We start from the raw sequence: 15,667 nt of genomic DNA on the forward strand, positions 1-15,667 counted from the left end.
ATGCACTTCCGTCACTTAGGGCGGTCTTGTACAAGGGACTCCCAGGTGTCAGTGGGGATGTCACACTTTATCAGGGCTTTGAGGGTGTCCTTGCAGCGTTTCCGCTGCCGACCTTTGGCTCGTTTGCCGTGAAGGAGTTCCGAGTAGAGCACTTGCTTTGGGAGTCTTGTGTCTGGCATGCGAATTATGTGGTCTGCCCAGCAGAGCTGATCAAGTGTGGTCGGCGCTTCAAAACTGGGGATATTAGCCTGGATGAGGACGTTGATGTTGGTGTGCCTGTCCTCCCAGGGGATTTGTAGGATCTTGCGGAGACATTGTTGATGATATTTCTCCAGCAACTTGAGGTGTCTGCTGTACATGGTCCATGTCTCTCAGCCATACAGGAGGGCGGGTATTACTACAGCCCTGTAGACCATGAGCTTAGTGGCAGTTCTGAGGGCCTAGTCTTCAAACACTATTTTCCTCAAGTGGCCGAAGGCTGCACTGGCACACTGGAGGCGGTGTTGGATCTCATCGTCGATGCCTGCTCTTGTTGATAGGAGGCTCCCGAGATATGGGAAGTGGTCCACGGTGTCCAGGGCCGCGCCGTAGATCTTGATGATTGGGGGCAGTGCTGTGTGGTGAGGACAGGCTGGTGGAGAACCTTTGTCTTATGGATGTTTAATGTAAGGCCCATGCTTTCGTACGCCTCAGTAAATACGTCGATAGAGGATTGGCTAACTAACAGAAAACAGAGAGTTGGGATAAATGGGTCATTTTCCGGTTGGCAAACAGTATGTAGTGGGGAGCCGCAGGGATCGGTGCTGGGGCTTCAACTATTTACAATCTATATTAATGACTTGGATGAAGGGACTGAGTGTAATGTAGCCAAGTTTGCTGATGATAAAAGATGTGTGGGAAAGCAAATTGTGAGGAGGACACAAAAAATCTGCAAAGTGATATAGACAGGCTAAGTGAGTGGGCAAAAATTTGGCAGATGGAGTAAAATGTGGGAAAATGTGAAGTTGTCCACTTTGACAGAAAAAATAGAAAAGTAAATTATAATTTAAATGGAGAAAAATTGCAAAGTGCTGCAGTACAGAGGGACCTTGTGTATTAAGTATGCAGGTACAGCAAATGATCAGGAAGGCAAATGGAATGCTGGCCTTTATTGCAAGGGTATAGAGTATAAAAGCAGAGAAGTCCTGCTTCAACTATACAGGGTATTGGTGAGGCCACACTTAGAGTACTGCGTACAGCTTTGGTCTCCATATTTAAGAAAGGTTTTACTTGCATTGGAGGCTGTTCAGAGTAGGTTGACTAGGTTGATTCTGGAGATGAGGGGGATGACTTATGAAGATAGGTTGAGTAGGTTGGGCCTATACTCATTGGAGTTCAAAAGAATGAGAGGTGATCTTATCGAAACATAAGATAATGAGGGGGCTCGACAAGGTTGATGCAGAGAGGATGTTTCCACTCATAGGGGAAATTAAAACTAGGGGGTATAGTCTCAGAATAAGGGACCGCCCATTTAAAACTGAGATGAGGAGTAATTTCTTCTCTCAGAGGGTTGTAAATCTGTAGAATTCTCTGCCCCAGGCTGGGTCATTGAATATATTTAAGGCAGAGATCGACAGATTTTTGAGCGATACGGGGAGTGGGAAGGGAAGTGGAGCTGAGTCCATGATCAGATAGCCATGATCTTATTGAATGGTGGAGCGGGTTCGAAGGGCCAAATGGCCTACTCCTGCTCCTATTTCTCATGAGGTTGCCCATGCAGAGGGAAGGAAAGAGTCAGATGGTTGGCCCCAGTTGATTTCACCCATAATGGCCTGGTTATATTGGCCCGGGTAAAGGTTGTCGATCCACACTCATGGCTGAAAATGGGGAGACCAAAAAAAAGAAAATAAATAAGGAAAAAGATAAGGGGGTAAAAATTTACCTCCGCCCGAAACGCGGCGCACCTTCCTTTTTTTAAGTTTTTCTCCGCCGCTTGGTTTGTGGCGGAGTTGCCATCAATATTCGACACTTGGGTGTTTCTTTTTGCCCGGGGCTGATGTTGTGGTGGCTGAGGGGCGGAAGTGCTCTTGCAGCAGGCCAGCTGCCCTGATCACTCATCAGCGCCGTGCTAATGATGTCAGCACGTCGCTGATGACATCAGCGCGATGCAGATGTGCCGCATTGCACTGACACATCAGAAGTCTCTCCTCTTCAGTTAAAGGGAGGGCCTCTGCGAGCTCTGCATATTTGTAAGTTAGGTCCACTGGGCCACCAGGGAGGGTTTCGGCCGGGCCAGCAGCCTGGCAGCCAAGAGAGGTTCCAGGCTGCCTGTTGGCCAACAATAACAAATAAAATGGTGTCGCCGGCAATGCCACCTCCACTTTAAGGACAGCTGCACCGCCAACCAACGAGGAGCAACGAGGAGTGTCAAATTTTATTGTATAATATTCCTGTGAAGCGCCTTGGGACGTTTCAATACGTTACAGGTGCTATATAAATACAAGCTGTTGGTGTTGTTGATTCAATGATGGTAATGCCATTGAATGTCAAGAGACGGTGATTAGACATTTGCTTGTTGGAGATAGTCATTGCCTAGCACTTGTATGGCACGAATATTACTTGCCACTCATCAGCCCAAGCAAGAATGTTGGCCAGGTCTTGCTGCATGCAGTCAAGAACTGCTTCATTATCTGAGGAGTTGCAAGTGGAACTGAACACTGTGCAATCATCCCCACTTCTGACCAATGATGGAGGGAAGGTCATTGATGAAGCAGCTGAAGACTATTATCTGAATGGTGACAGATTAGGAAAAGGGGAGGTGCAACGAGACCTGGGTGTCATGGTACATCAGTCATTGAAGGTTGGCATGCAGGTACAGCAGGCGGTTAAGAAAGCAAATGGCATGTTGGCCTTCATAGCGAGGGGATTTGAGTACAGGGGCAGGGAGGTGTTGCTACAGTTGTACAGGGCCTTGGTGAGGCCACACCTGGAGTATTGTGTACAGTTTTGGTCTCCTAACTTGAGGAAAGACATTCTTGCTATTGAGGGAGTGCAGCGAAGGTTCACCAGACTGATTCCCGGGATGGCGGGACTGACATATCAAGAAAGATTGGATCAACTGGGCTTGTATTCACTGTTCACTGGAGTTCAGAAGAATGAGAGGGGATCACACAGAAATGTTTAAAATTCTGACGGGTTTACACAGGTTAGATGCAGGAAGAATGTTCCCAGTGTTGGGGAAGTCCAGAACCAGGGGTTACAGTCTAAGGATAAGGGGTAAGCCATTTAGGACCGAAATGAGGAGAAACTTCTTCATCCAGAGAGTGGTGAACCTGTGGAATTCTCTACCACAGAAAGTTGTTGAGGCCAATTCACTAAATATATTCAAAAAGGAGTTAGATATAGTCCTTACTACTAGGGGGATCAAGGGGTATGGCGAGAAAGCAGGAATGGCGTTCTGAAGTTGCATGTTCAGCCATGAACTCAATGAATGGCAGTGCAGGCTCGAAGGGCCGAATGGCCTACTCCTGCACCTATTTTCTATGTTTCTATGTTTCTATGACAATGCCCTGGGAAACTCCTGCAGCGATGTCCTGGGGCTGCGATGACTGACCGCCAACAACCACAACCATCCAGCGGAGAGTTTTCCTCCTGATTATCATTGACTTCAATTTTACCAGGACTGCGTACTCCACCCAGAGTACATTCTGTGTGCCCTTGCTACACTTAGTGCTTCTTTCAAGTGGTGTTCAACATGGAGGAGACTGATCACCTTAGAGAGGCTGGTAGGTGGTAATCAGCAGGAGCTGTCCTTGCCTATGCTTGACGTGAAGCCATGAGACTTCATGGGTCCAGAGTCAATGTTATGGACTCCCAGGGCCACTCCCTTCCGACTGTATACCACTGTGCCAGCATCTCTGGGCATGATGATGGAGAAGCCTAGGACTTCTGTGAGTATGACTATGTCAGGCTGTTGCATGAGTATGACTATGTCAGGCTGTTGCTTGACTAGTCTGTGGGACAGCTCTCCCAATTTTGGCACAACTCCCCAGATGTTAATGAGGAGGACTTTGCCGGGTCGACTGGGCTGGATGTGCCGTTGTCATCCGATGCATAGGTCGATGCCGGTTGGTCCCTCCATTTTTATTCTTATTATTATTGCTTCTTGTAGCGGTTTGGTACAAGTGAGTGGCTTGCTAGGCCATTTCAGAGGACAGTTAAGAGTCAACCATGTTGCTGTGGGTCTGGAGTCACATATAGGCCAGACCAGTTAAGGATGGCAGATTTCCTTTCCTAAAGAACATTAGATGGGTTTTTATGACATTCCGATAGTTTCACGGTCACAATTACTGATACTAGCGTTTTTAATTCCAGAATTTAAATTCCCCAGCTGCCGTGGTGGGATTTGAACTCACGTCTCTGGATTACTAGCCTAGTAATATAACCACTATGCTACCATACCCAACAGAGGTAAATCACTTTATGAGGCTGATCCAGTTAAGTTTCTGGTCAATGGTGACCCCAGGGATGTTAATGGTAAGGAATTTGACAATGGTAAAGTCAAAGTTGCTCAGTTAGTAGCAATCTCGCTTCTGAGTCAGAAGGTTGTGGATTCAAGTTCCACTCAGAGACTTAAGCACCAAAATCTAAGCTGACCTACTCCAGTGCAGTACTGTTGGATGGGACTGCACCAAAGCTGACAAAGCATTTCCACCACCTACAGGGCACAAGTCAGGAGTGTGATGGAATACTCTCCACTTGCCTGGATGAGTGCAGCTCCAACAACACTCACGAAGCTCGACATAATCCGGGACAAAATAATCTGCTTGATCGGCACCCCATCCACCACCTTAAGCATTCACTGCCTCCACTAATGGCGCTATGTGCCTGCAGTGCGTATCACCTTCAAGATGCACTGCAGAAACTCACAAAGGCTTCTTCAATAGCACCTTCCAAAACCACAACCTTTACCACCTAGAAGGACAAGAGCATTGGGTGCATGAGAATCACCATCTCCAAGTTCCCCATCAAGTCATACACCACCCTGACTTGGAAATATATCGCCGATCCTTCATTGTCGCTGGGTCAAAATCCTAGATCTCCCTCCCTAACAGCACTGTGGGAGTACCTTCACCACACAGACTGCCAGCAGTTCAAGAAGGCGACTCACATCCACCTTCTCAAGGGCAATTAGCACACACACAATAAATTCTGGTCTCACGAGCAACGCCCACATCCCGTGAATGAATAAATATATATTTTTAAAATCTAACTAAAATAATCTCTCAAAAGGAAAAACAGCCTTCACTATATCTTGCCTGCGAATTAATACTTTGGGTAATGGGCTTCTGACTTATCTACGGACGGTAGGTAACCCCCCCCGCCCTAGTACGAATTTGAAAAATAGTTGCTCATGAGCTGGTGTATTCCAAAATCTATTTACACAATCCACGACAACAACGTGTATTTATCATAGGCAGTCCCTCGGAATCGAGAAAGACTTGCTTCCACTCTTAGCATGAGTTCTTAGGTGGCTGTACAGTCCAATATGAGAACCACAGTCTCTGTCACAGGTGGGGCAGATAGTCGTTGAGGGAAAGGGAGGGTGGGACTGGTTTGCCGCACGTTCTTTCCGCTGCCTCCGCTTGATTTCTGCATGCTCTCGGTGACGATACTCAAGGAGCTCAGCACCTCCCGAATGCATTTCCTCCACTTAGGGCGATCTATGGCCAGGGACTCCCAGGTGTCAGTGGGGATGTTGCATAGAAACATAGAAACATAGAAAATAGATGCAGGTGTAGGCCATTCGGCCCTTCTAGCCTGCACCGCCATTCAATAAGATCATGGCTGATCATTCCCTCAGTACCCCTTTCCTGCTTTCTCTCCATACTCCTTGATTTCTTTAGCCGTAAGGTCCATATCTAACTCCGTCTTGAATATATCCAATGAACTGGCATCAACAACTCTCTGCGGCAAGGAATTCCACAGGTTAACAACTCTCTGAGTGCAGAAGTTTCTCCTCATCTCAGTCCTAAATGGCCTACCCCTTATCCTAAGACTATGTTCCCTGGTTCTGGACTTCCCCAACATCGGGAACATTCTTCCCGCATCTAACCTGTCCAGCCCCGTCAGAATCTTATACGTTTCTATGAGATCCCCTCTCATCCTTCTAAACTCTATCGCGGAGGCTTTGAGGGTGTCCTTGTTACATTTTCTCTGTCGTCTTTGGCTCGTTTGCTGTGGACGAGTTCCTAGTAGAGACTTGTATTTATATAGCATCTTTAATGTAGTAAAACATCCCAATGCGCTTCACAGGAGCATTACCAAACAAAATTTCACACTGAGTATGGTGACCAGAAGCTTGGTCAAAGCGGTAGATTTTAAAGAACGTCTTAAAGGAAGAGAGAGAGGTAGAGAGACGGAGACGTTTAGGGAGGGTATTCCAGAGCATAGGCCGAGGAAGTTGAAGGCATGGCTACCAATGGTGGAATGCTGAAAATCAGGGATGTGCAAGAGTCCAGAATTAGCGGAGCGCAGAAATCCTTAAATATTAGCATTTGTATAATATTATATTGTTATAATATTAGGGAGACCAATATATTTTTTGAGCTTAGGCCCAAAGAAAGTCTTACATCCCATGATCTATTTCAAAACAAATACTTCCAGTAAATAAAATAATAAAAGATCTTGCTGCCATTTGGTAACCACAGTGAACGTAAAAGTGAAGAAAATTCTTTCGACAGCTCAACAAATTTTATAAGTTAAAAATTAGGGTTTCACGTGCAATACATGATTTGAATCCTGCATAATTTAGGGAGTGGGAAGATATGGCAAATGCAGATCAATGTAAAAAAAATGTGAAGTCATACATTTTTGAGGGTAAAAAGAGAATCGTAATAAATCCTGAATGGTAAAATCTCTCAATGTCACTAGGATAGATAGATCAAGGGTGCAGATACATATCTTTAAAAGTGGGATTGCAAAAGGAAAAAGCCAGAGAAAGAACAACGCAATTCTGGGTTTTATACTAAGAGCGACTGAATACAAAAGTAAGGACGTAATTATAAATGAGTGCAAGGCATTAGTTAGGCCATAGTGGATTACTGTGAACCTTTGGCACTCCATAATAGAAAGGATATTGGAGTTAAGAAAAAGGTTTTTTGGAGTGATACGAGGGATGAGAGGGTTCACTAGGGCAGCAAAAATGAAATGAAGAGAAAGAGAATTTTGAAAGGGCTTGAATTGGTAAATAATGAAAGATTATTTCCACAGGTCATCGAATGGGTAACAAAATGGGTAAGAAGACCAGAGCGTCGCTGGAGGATTGAAGGCCCAAACATTGCTGGAGGATTGTAGATCCAAGCGTCACCGGAGGGTTGCACCGGTGAAAAAGGGTAGGCGGGTTTGGAATGTAAAGGGAGCACCCCCATGGGAGGGTGGTGGTGGTTACGGAAAACAGATGAGTAAAATTAACACAGGAGTAAAATTAACGCATCAAACTAGCACGAAATATAAAAACCGATAGCAAGAGTTTCGATAGGTATATAAAAAGAAAAAGAGTGCCTAAAGTACATATTGGTCCCTTAGAGGACGAGACCGGTGAATTAATAATGGGGAACATGGAGATGGCAGAAACTATGAACAAATATTTTGTATCAGTCTTTACGATAGAGGACACTAACAATATCCCAACAATGGATAGTCAAGGGGCTATAGGGGGTGAGGAACTTAACACAATCACAATCACTAAGGAGGTGGTACTCTTGCAAGCTAATGGGACTAAAGGCGGATAAATCCCCTGGACCTGATGGCTTGCATCCTAGGGTCTTAAGAGAAGTAGCGGCAGAGATAGTGGATGCATTGATTGTAATTTAACAAAATTACCTGGATTCTGGGGAGGTCCCAGCAGATTGGAAAACTGCAAATGTAACACCCCCATTTAAAAAAGGAGGTAGACAAAAAACAGGAAACTATAGATCAGTTAGCCTAACATCTGTGGTTGGGAAAATGTTGGATAAATAATAACTTCACGGTGGGGCGGGCAATAATCAAGGGAATAATGGAGGCATGTGAAAAAGGAACGGCAGTAGTCATGGGGGATTTTAACCGACATATCGATTGGTCAAATCAAATCGCATGGGGTAGCCTGGAGGAGGAATTCATAGAATGCATACGGGATTGTTTCTTAGAACAGTATGTAACAGAACCTACAAGGGAGCAAGCCATCTTAGATCTGGTCCTGTGTAATGAGACAGGAAAAATAAACGATCTCCTCGTAAAAGATCCTCTCGGAATGAGTGATCACAATATGGTTGAATTTGTAATACAGATTGAGGATGAGGAAGTTGTGTCAGAAACGAGCGTACTATGCTTAAACAAAGGGGACTACAGTGGGATGAGGGCAGAGTTGGCTAAAGTAGACTCGAAACAAGGACTAAACGGTGGCACAATTGAGGAACAGTGGAGGACTTTTAAGGAGCTCTTTCATAGTGCGCAATAAAAATATATTCCAGTGAAAAAGAAGGGCGGCAAGAGAAGGGATAACCAGCCGTGGATAACCAAGGAAATAAAGGAAAGTATTAAATCAAAGACCAATGCGTATAAGGTGGCCAAGGTTAGTGGGAAACTAGAGGAATGGGACAATTTTAAGCAACAGCAAAGAATGACTAAAAAAACAAGAAAGAAAGGGAAGATAGATTACGAAGGTAAACTTGCGCAAAACATAAAAACAGATAGTAAAAGTTTTTACAGATATATAAAACGGAAAAGAGTGACTAAAGTAAATGTTGGTCCCTTAGAAGATGAAAAGGGGGATTTAATAATGGGAAATGTGGAAGTGGCTGAGACCTTAAACAATTATTTTGCTTCCGTCTTCACAGTGAAAGACACAAAAACCATGCCAAAATTTGCAGGCGACAGGAATGTGGGAAGGGAGGACCTTGAGACAATCACTATCACTAGGGGGGTAGTGCTGGACAGGCTAATGGGACTGAAGGTAGACAAGTCCCCTGGTCCTGATGAAATGCATCCCAGGGTATTAAAAGAGATGGCAGAAGTTATAGCAGATGCATTCGTTATAATCTATCAAAATTCTCTGGACTCTGGGAAGGTACCAGCGGATTGGAAAGCAGCTACTGTAACGCCTCTGTTTAAAAAAGGGGGCAGGCAAAAGGCAGGTAACTATAGGCCGGTTAGTTTAACATCTGTAGTGGGGAAAATGCTTGAAACTATCATTAAGGAAGAAATAGCGGGACATCTAGATAGGAATAGTGCACCATGGATTCATGAAAGGGAAATCATGTTTAACTAACTTACTGGAATTCTCTGAGGATATAACGAGCATGGTGGATAGAGGTGTACCGATGGATGTAGTGTATTTAGATTTCCAAAAGGCATTCGATAAGGTGCCACACAAAAGGTTACTGCAGAAGATAAAAGTACGCGGAGTCAGAGGAAATGTATTAGCATGGATAGAGAATTGGCTGGCGAACAGAAAGCAGAGAGTCGGGATAAATGGGTCCTTTTTCGGTTGGAAATCAGTGGTTAGTGGTGTGCCACAGGGATCAGTGCTGGGACCACAACTGTTTACAATATACATAGATGACCTAGAGGAGGGGACAGAGTGTAGTGCAACAAAATTTGCAGATGACACTAAGATTAGTGGGAGCGGGTTGTGTAGAGGACTCAGAGAGGCTGCAAGGAGATTTGGATAGGTTAAGCGAATGGGCTAAGGTTTGGCAGATGGAATACAATGTCGGAAAGTGTGAGGTCATCCACCTTGGGAAAAAAAACAGTAAAAGGGAATATTATTTGAATGGGAGAAATTACAACATGCTGTGGTGCATGAATCCCAAAAGGTTAGTTTGCAGGTGCAGCAGATAATCAGGAAGGCAAATGGAATGTTGGCCTTCATTGCGAGAGGGATGGAGTACAAAAGCAGGGAGGTCTTGCTGCAACTGTATAAGGTATTGGTAAGGCCGCACCTGGAGTACTGAGTGCAGTTTTGGTCACCTTACTTAAGGAAGGATATACTAGCTTTGGAAGGGGTACAGGGACGATTCACTAGGCTGATTCCAGAAATGAGGGGGTTACCTTATGATGATAGATTGAGTAGACTGGGTCTTTACTCCTTGGAGTTCAGAAGGATGAGGGGTGATCTTATAGAAACATCTAAAATCATGAAAGGGATAGACAAGATAGAGGCAGAGAGGTTGTTTCCATTGGTAAAGGAGACTAGAACTAGGGGGCACAGCCTCAAAATACGGAGGAGCCAATTTAAAACCAAGTTGAGAAAGAATTTCTTCTCCCAGAGGGTTGTGAATCTGTGGAATTCTCTGCCCAAGGAAGCAGTTGAGGCTAGCTCATTGAATGTATTCAAGTCAAAGACAGATAGATTTTTAACCAATAAGGGAATTAAGGGTTACGGGGAGAGGGCAGGTAAATGGAGCTGAGTCCACGACCAGATCAGCCATGATCTTATTGAATGGCGGATCAAGCTCGAGGGGCTAGATGGCCTACTCCTGTTCCTAATTCTTATGTTCTTATGTTCTTATAAAATTTAGGATAGCATTAAAAACATAAAGAGGCAGGTTACTCGTATAGTTACTGTACAAATGGAATGCATTACCGCAAGTGACTATTGTAACTGAGCATAATATGGCTAGGCCAAGGCTTATAGAGGAAATTAATGACATTTCGGTTTTACTTGTGCAACAATCTCATAGAAGTATTTAGCAGCTACTTGAGTAGGCATGTAACATAGGAACAGGAGTAGGCCATTCAGCCTCTCAAGCCTGTTATTGTCCAGTCCAATCACATGAGTCATTGTCGAACTCATTCTCTTCAAGTGGATATGTATTCTCATCACATCCACCTACTTATAAACCAAACACAACCTAACTAGACTTCAGGGTAGATAGACTATCCTAGGTCCATCAGCAAACAAGAGGATTATTATGCCCCTGCAGAAGTTTGTGGTTTTGGTAGTTTGTGATCAACCTAACAACTGGAAGATCTTACTTCAGCCTTTGATGCTTCTGCTATCTGCACTGCTGTAACAGCATTAAGTGTAGTAGACTAGTAGGATCTTCAGGCTCACATTCATCTGATGCGAGTGGCAACCTATTCTTAGTCTCCAAATCCAAAACGGACCAACTTCCTTTGAACTTGGAATCAATTGTAGATATTTCCAATTCCTGCTAATACTGCCAAGAGTTCTCTGCATTATATGATTTGGGGAGTCCTGTCCTTGCCTTTCCCTGTAGCAGAACCTTTCCAAGCTTAATGATGCTTAAGGGGTTGACAGTGGATGGGCAATGGCAGACATTTAGAGACTGCATGGTTGAACTACAACAATTGTACATCCCTGTCTGGCGTAAAAATAAAAAAGGGAAGGTGGCTCAACCGTGGCTATCAAGGGAAATCAGGGATAGTATTAAAGCCAAGGAAGTGGCATACAAATTGGCCAGAAATAGCAGCGAACCCGGGGACTGGGAGAAATTTAGAACTCAGCAGAGGAGGACAAAGGGTTTGATTAGGGCCGGGAAAATAGAGTATGAGAGGAAGCTTGCAGGGAACATTATGACAGACTGCAAAAGCTTCTATAGATATGTAAAGACAAAAAGGATAGTAAAGACAACGTAGGTCCCCTGCAGTCAGAAGCAGGGGAAGTCATAATGGGGTACAAAGAAATGGCAGACCAATTGAACAAGTACTTTGGTTCGGTATTCACTAAGGAGGACACAAAAAACCTTCTGGATATAAAAGGGGTCAGAGGGTCTAGTAAGAAGGAGGAACTGAGGGAAATCATTATTAGTCGGGAAATTGAGTTGGGGAAATTGATGGGATTGAAGGCCGATAAATCCCCAGGACCTGATGGTCTCCATCCCAGAGTACTTAAGGAGGTGGCCTTGGAAATAGCGGATGCATTAACAGTCATTTTCCAACATTCCATAGACTCTGGATCAGTTCCTATGGAGTGGAGGGTAGCCAATGTAACCCCACTTTTTAAAAAAGGAGGGAGAGAGAAAACAGGGAATTATAGACCGGTCAGCCTGACATCGGTAGTGGGTAAAATGATGGAATCAATTATTAAGGATGTCATAGCAGCACATTTGGAAAGAGGTGACATGATAGGTCCAAGTCAGCATGGATTTGTGAAAGGGAAATCATGCTTGACAAATCTTCTGGAATTTTTTGAGGATGTTTCCAGTAGAGTGGACAAGGGAGAACCAGTTGATGTGGTTTTTTTGGACTTTCAGAAGGCTTTCGACAAGGTCCCACACAAGAGATTAATGTACAAAATTAAAGCACATGGGATTGGGGGTAGTGTGCTGACGTGAATTGAGAACTGGTTGGTAGACAGGAAGCAAAGAGTGGGAGTAAATGGGTACTTTTCAGAGTGGCAGGCAGTGACTAGTGGGGTACCGCAAGGTTCTGTGCTGGGGCCACAGCTGTTTACATTGTACATTAATGATTTAGACGAGGCGATCAAATGTAGCATCTCCAAATTTGCGGATGACACCAAGTTGGGTGGCAGTGTGAACTGCAAGAAGGATGCTATGAGGCTGCAGAGTGACTTGGATAGGTTAGGTGAGTGAGCAAATGCATGGCAGATGAAGTATAATATGGATAAATGTGAGGTTATCCACTTTGGTGGTAAAAACAGAGAGACAGACTATTATCTGAATGGTGACAGATTAGGAAAAGGGGAGGTGCAACGAGACCTGGGTGTCATGGTACATCAGTCATTGAAGGTTGGCATGCAGATACAGCAGGCGATTAAGAAAGCAAATGGCATGTTGGCCTTCATAGCGAGTACAAGAGCAGGGAGGTGTTACTACAGTTGTACAGGGCTTTGGTGAGGCCACACCTGGGGTATTGTGTACAGTTTTGGTCTCCTAACTTGAGGAAGGACATTCTTGCTGTTGAGGGAGTGCAGCGAAGGTTCTCCAGACTGATTCCCGGGATGGCGGGACTGACATATCAAGAAAGACTGGATCAACTGGGCTTGTATTCACTGGAGTTCAGAAGAATGAGAGGGGATCTCATAGAAACGTTTAAAATTCTGATGGGTTCAGACAGGTTAGATGCAGAAAGAATGTTCCCAATGTTGGGGAAGTCCAGAACCAGGGGTCACAGTCTAAGGATAAGGGGTAAGCCATTTAGGACCGAGATGAGGAGAAACTTCTTCACCCAGAGAGTGGTGAACCTGTGGAATTCTCTACCACAGGAAGTTGTTGAGGCCAATTCACTAAATATATTCAAAAAGGAGTTAGATGTAGTCCTTACTACTAGGGGGATCAAGGGGTATTGGGAGAAAGCAGGAATGGGGTACTGAAGTTGCATGTTCAGCCATGAACTCATTGAATGGCGGTGCAGGCTCGAAGGGCCTATTTTCTATGTTTCTATGTTTCTTTCTCCACATTAAATTGGATTCTTGAATGCTCACCACATCTTAGCTTTGGAAGTACTTTAATTGAATATCGTTGCTTAAAGAAAAGTTGGTAAGACTCCTTGGGGTAGAAATGTGTGGAGCCCTTTTCATCTTCTCACAGCAACTAGGGATAGGTAATAACTGCCAGCAATGCCCAGATCTCAAGGACAAATAATGAAGAACAGGTTGCACACCACATTTCGTTCTTGGTATGGTTAATGGTGTCTGGTGGCATCTGGAAGTGGAGTGACAGATTTTATTTCATGCCACGAGTCATATTCAGTTTGTTGTTGCATTTAGGGGTTACAGAAATCATGCAGATGGACTGCAATTTCTTTTTCAGCATTTTATCATTGCATTACAATTCAGCTCTGTGTAATTTCAATCTAATTCCAATGATGTCAAGAAGAAACATGTATAATGACATTTTCTGCTAGAATTCAGGATAGAAAGCAAAATGTGAAATTGCTATATTCAGAGGAGGTTTAAGGACATTACACCCAATAAATGATTTGGTTGCGGTCATAAAGAAGTTTACCAACAACAGTTTGTGGTGTTCACTCTTTATTTTGACAATCCTAGTATATACTTCCACCAATCATATAACAAATTTAAAGATTTTTTCCCCCAATTTAGAAGCTTATTTGCACCGATCTAAATAGTGTAGATTTAAAAAAATTAATATAAAGAGAGATATTAAAAAGAGGAGGAATTACAGGGTGTATATGGTCCAAATATTTGAAAATATTTGTGTGAATAGGATGTGAAAGGATTTCACATCCTAATTGTTAATTGTTAAAGTATATAGGATATAATATTTGAGCTCATTATTGACACCAGAACATGTGAACAGTAATCGGCCATTTGGCCCATTGAACCAGCTCCAACATGTTTATTAGATATGGCAGGTCTAGCCTTTTTAATCCCAGTTCTCAGCTTCTCCCCAAATATCTTATACACTCACTTGGAAAATAAGAGTATTGCTATCTCTCATTGAAACACCTGAAGTGAGATTGTTTTAGATTGTTCCATATTCCCATAACACTCATTGTGAAGAAATTTTTCCTGGATTGCTTTTAAACGACATATTGCAAATGCTAAGAATATTTTCCGTTGTTCTAGATGGAAGAGAAAAGGGTCGAAATTGCTCTCCGACCGATAGGGGCGCACTCACCTATCTTGAAGATTTCTTGAAGTAGAATCAGTTTTTCGATTTTTTTTCCCCGGTCAAGGTGGTGTTTGGGGCGGCTGGGGGCGGAAGTCCCTTTAGAGCGGAGTGGACGTTGTTCGGAGTCATCAGCGCCGCGTCGAGCTGATGCGTCACAACGTCCTTCCCCTTCAGTTAAAGAGGAGGGCCGTTGAGTACCAGAGGCCCGGTACCCAAGAAGGGGGTGCCAGGCTGCTGGTTCGAGGCCTGGCCTAACTGGTGGGCGCCGTTATCGGGCCAACCTCGGAGTTGGCCGACAATTAAAATAAAATGGCGACCGCGGCATGGTGCCCTTCCCTTTAAGGGCAGACGCGGCACCCAGCCACACACAGCTTCCCGCAGGGGAAAGCTGTCGGGGGCATCTAGCGGTGGCCAATCCGCTTCCACGGGGCAATTTCCCACGCGGGGCGGAAAGGAGTCACCGCTGGTCGGTGGGGGGTCGGCGCGCGCACGATGGGGCGGCTACATGGGCGGTGACAATCACAGCTGGAAAAGAAATGGAGGGCAATTTCATAAATGTCGGTGACTCCGCGATGACTAGGCGGTGGGTCCTTACCAACCCATGGCCGCCTCTTTGAGATGGTCATGGCTATTAAAGAAAGGGGAAATTTCAGCCCCAAAATCTACTATTCAAGTCCTTTCATATTTAAATCACATATACTTGCATAGTAGGTATCATATACCCATTCCACAATCACCTTACGTCACTGGGCCAAAAACTGCGGTCTCTATGGACATGTACAATGTGCGCACGCACCCATAAAGACCCATAAAGTGCTGGTTCTCGGTGCACAATGCGCATGCGCCAAAATCTCTTTTGACAGTTCAACGCATCCGTGGGAGAAGGGCCTTTTCAGGCGGAGATTTAGGCTATTTGCCCAACTCATGTCCTTCAAACTCTTACGCCTGGTAAAAGCCTGGTTTTACCAGCGTAAGAGTTTTAAAAGTTAGAAAAATAAAATGTTAACAATAATTTTTATATTAAAAACCCTGTTCATTAAGGTAAGTTTATTTTTACCCCATTAAACCATAATTAAAAAAAATCA

The 15,667-nt window shown here is 44.2% G+C and overlaps 1 protein-coding gene and 1 long non-coding RNA gene across 5 annotated transcripts in view; one reads left to right on the forward strand and one right to left on the reverse strand.

Annotated features, from left to right (window-relative positions):
* ctnna2 (catenin (cadherin-associated protein), alpha 2) overlaps positions 1 to 15,667 on the reverse strand; it is a 1,881,920-nt gene that overhangs the window by 683,952 nt on the left and 1,182,301 nt on the right. The window lies entirely within an intron of this gene.
* Positions 1 to 15,667, forward strand: part of LOC139229805 (uncharacterized) — a 36,312-nt gene that overhangs the window by 18,926 nt on the left and 1,719 nt on the right. The window contains exon 2 of the long non-coding RNA XR_011587812.1: positions 7,252 to 7,373. This is a non-coding gene — a long non-coding RNA (uncharacterized lncRNA). The remainder of the gene's footprint in view (positions 1 to 7,251; positions 7,374 to 15,667) is intronic.

This window comes from Pristiophorus japonicus, chromosome 2, assembly GCF_044704955.1.
Source record: "Pristiophorus japonicus isolate sPriJap1 chromosome 2, sPriJap1.hap1, whole genome shotgun sequence".
NCBI lineage: Eukaryota > Metazoa > Chordata > Chondrichthyes > Pristiophoridae > Pristiophorus > Pristiophorus japonicus.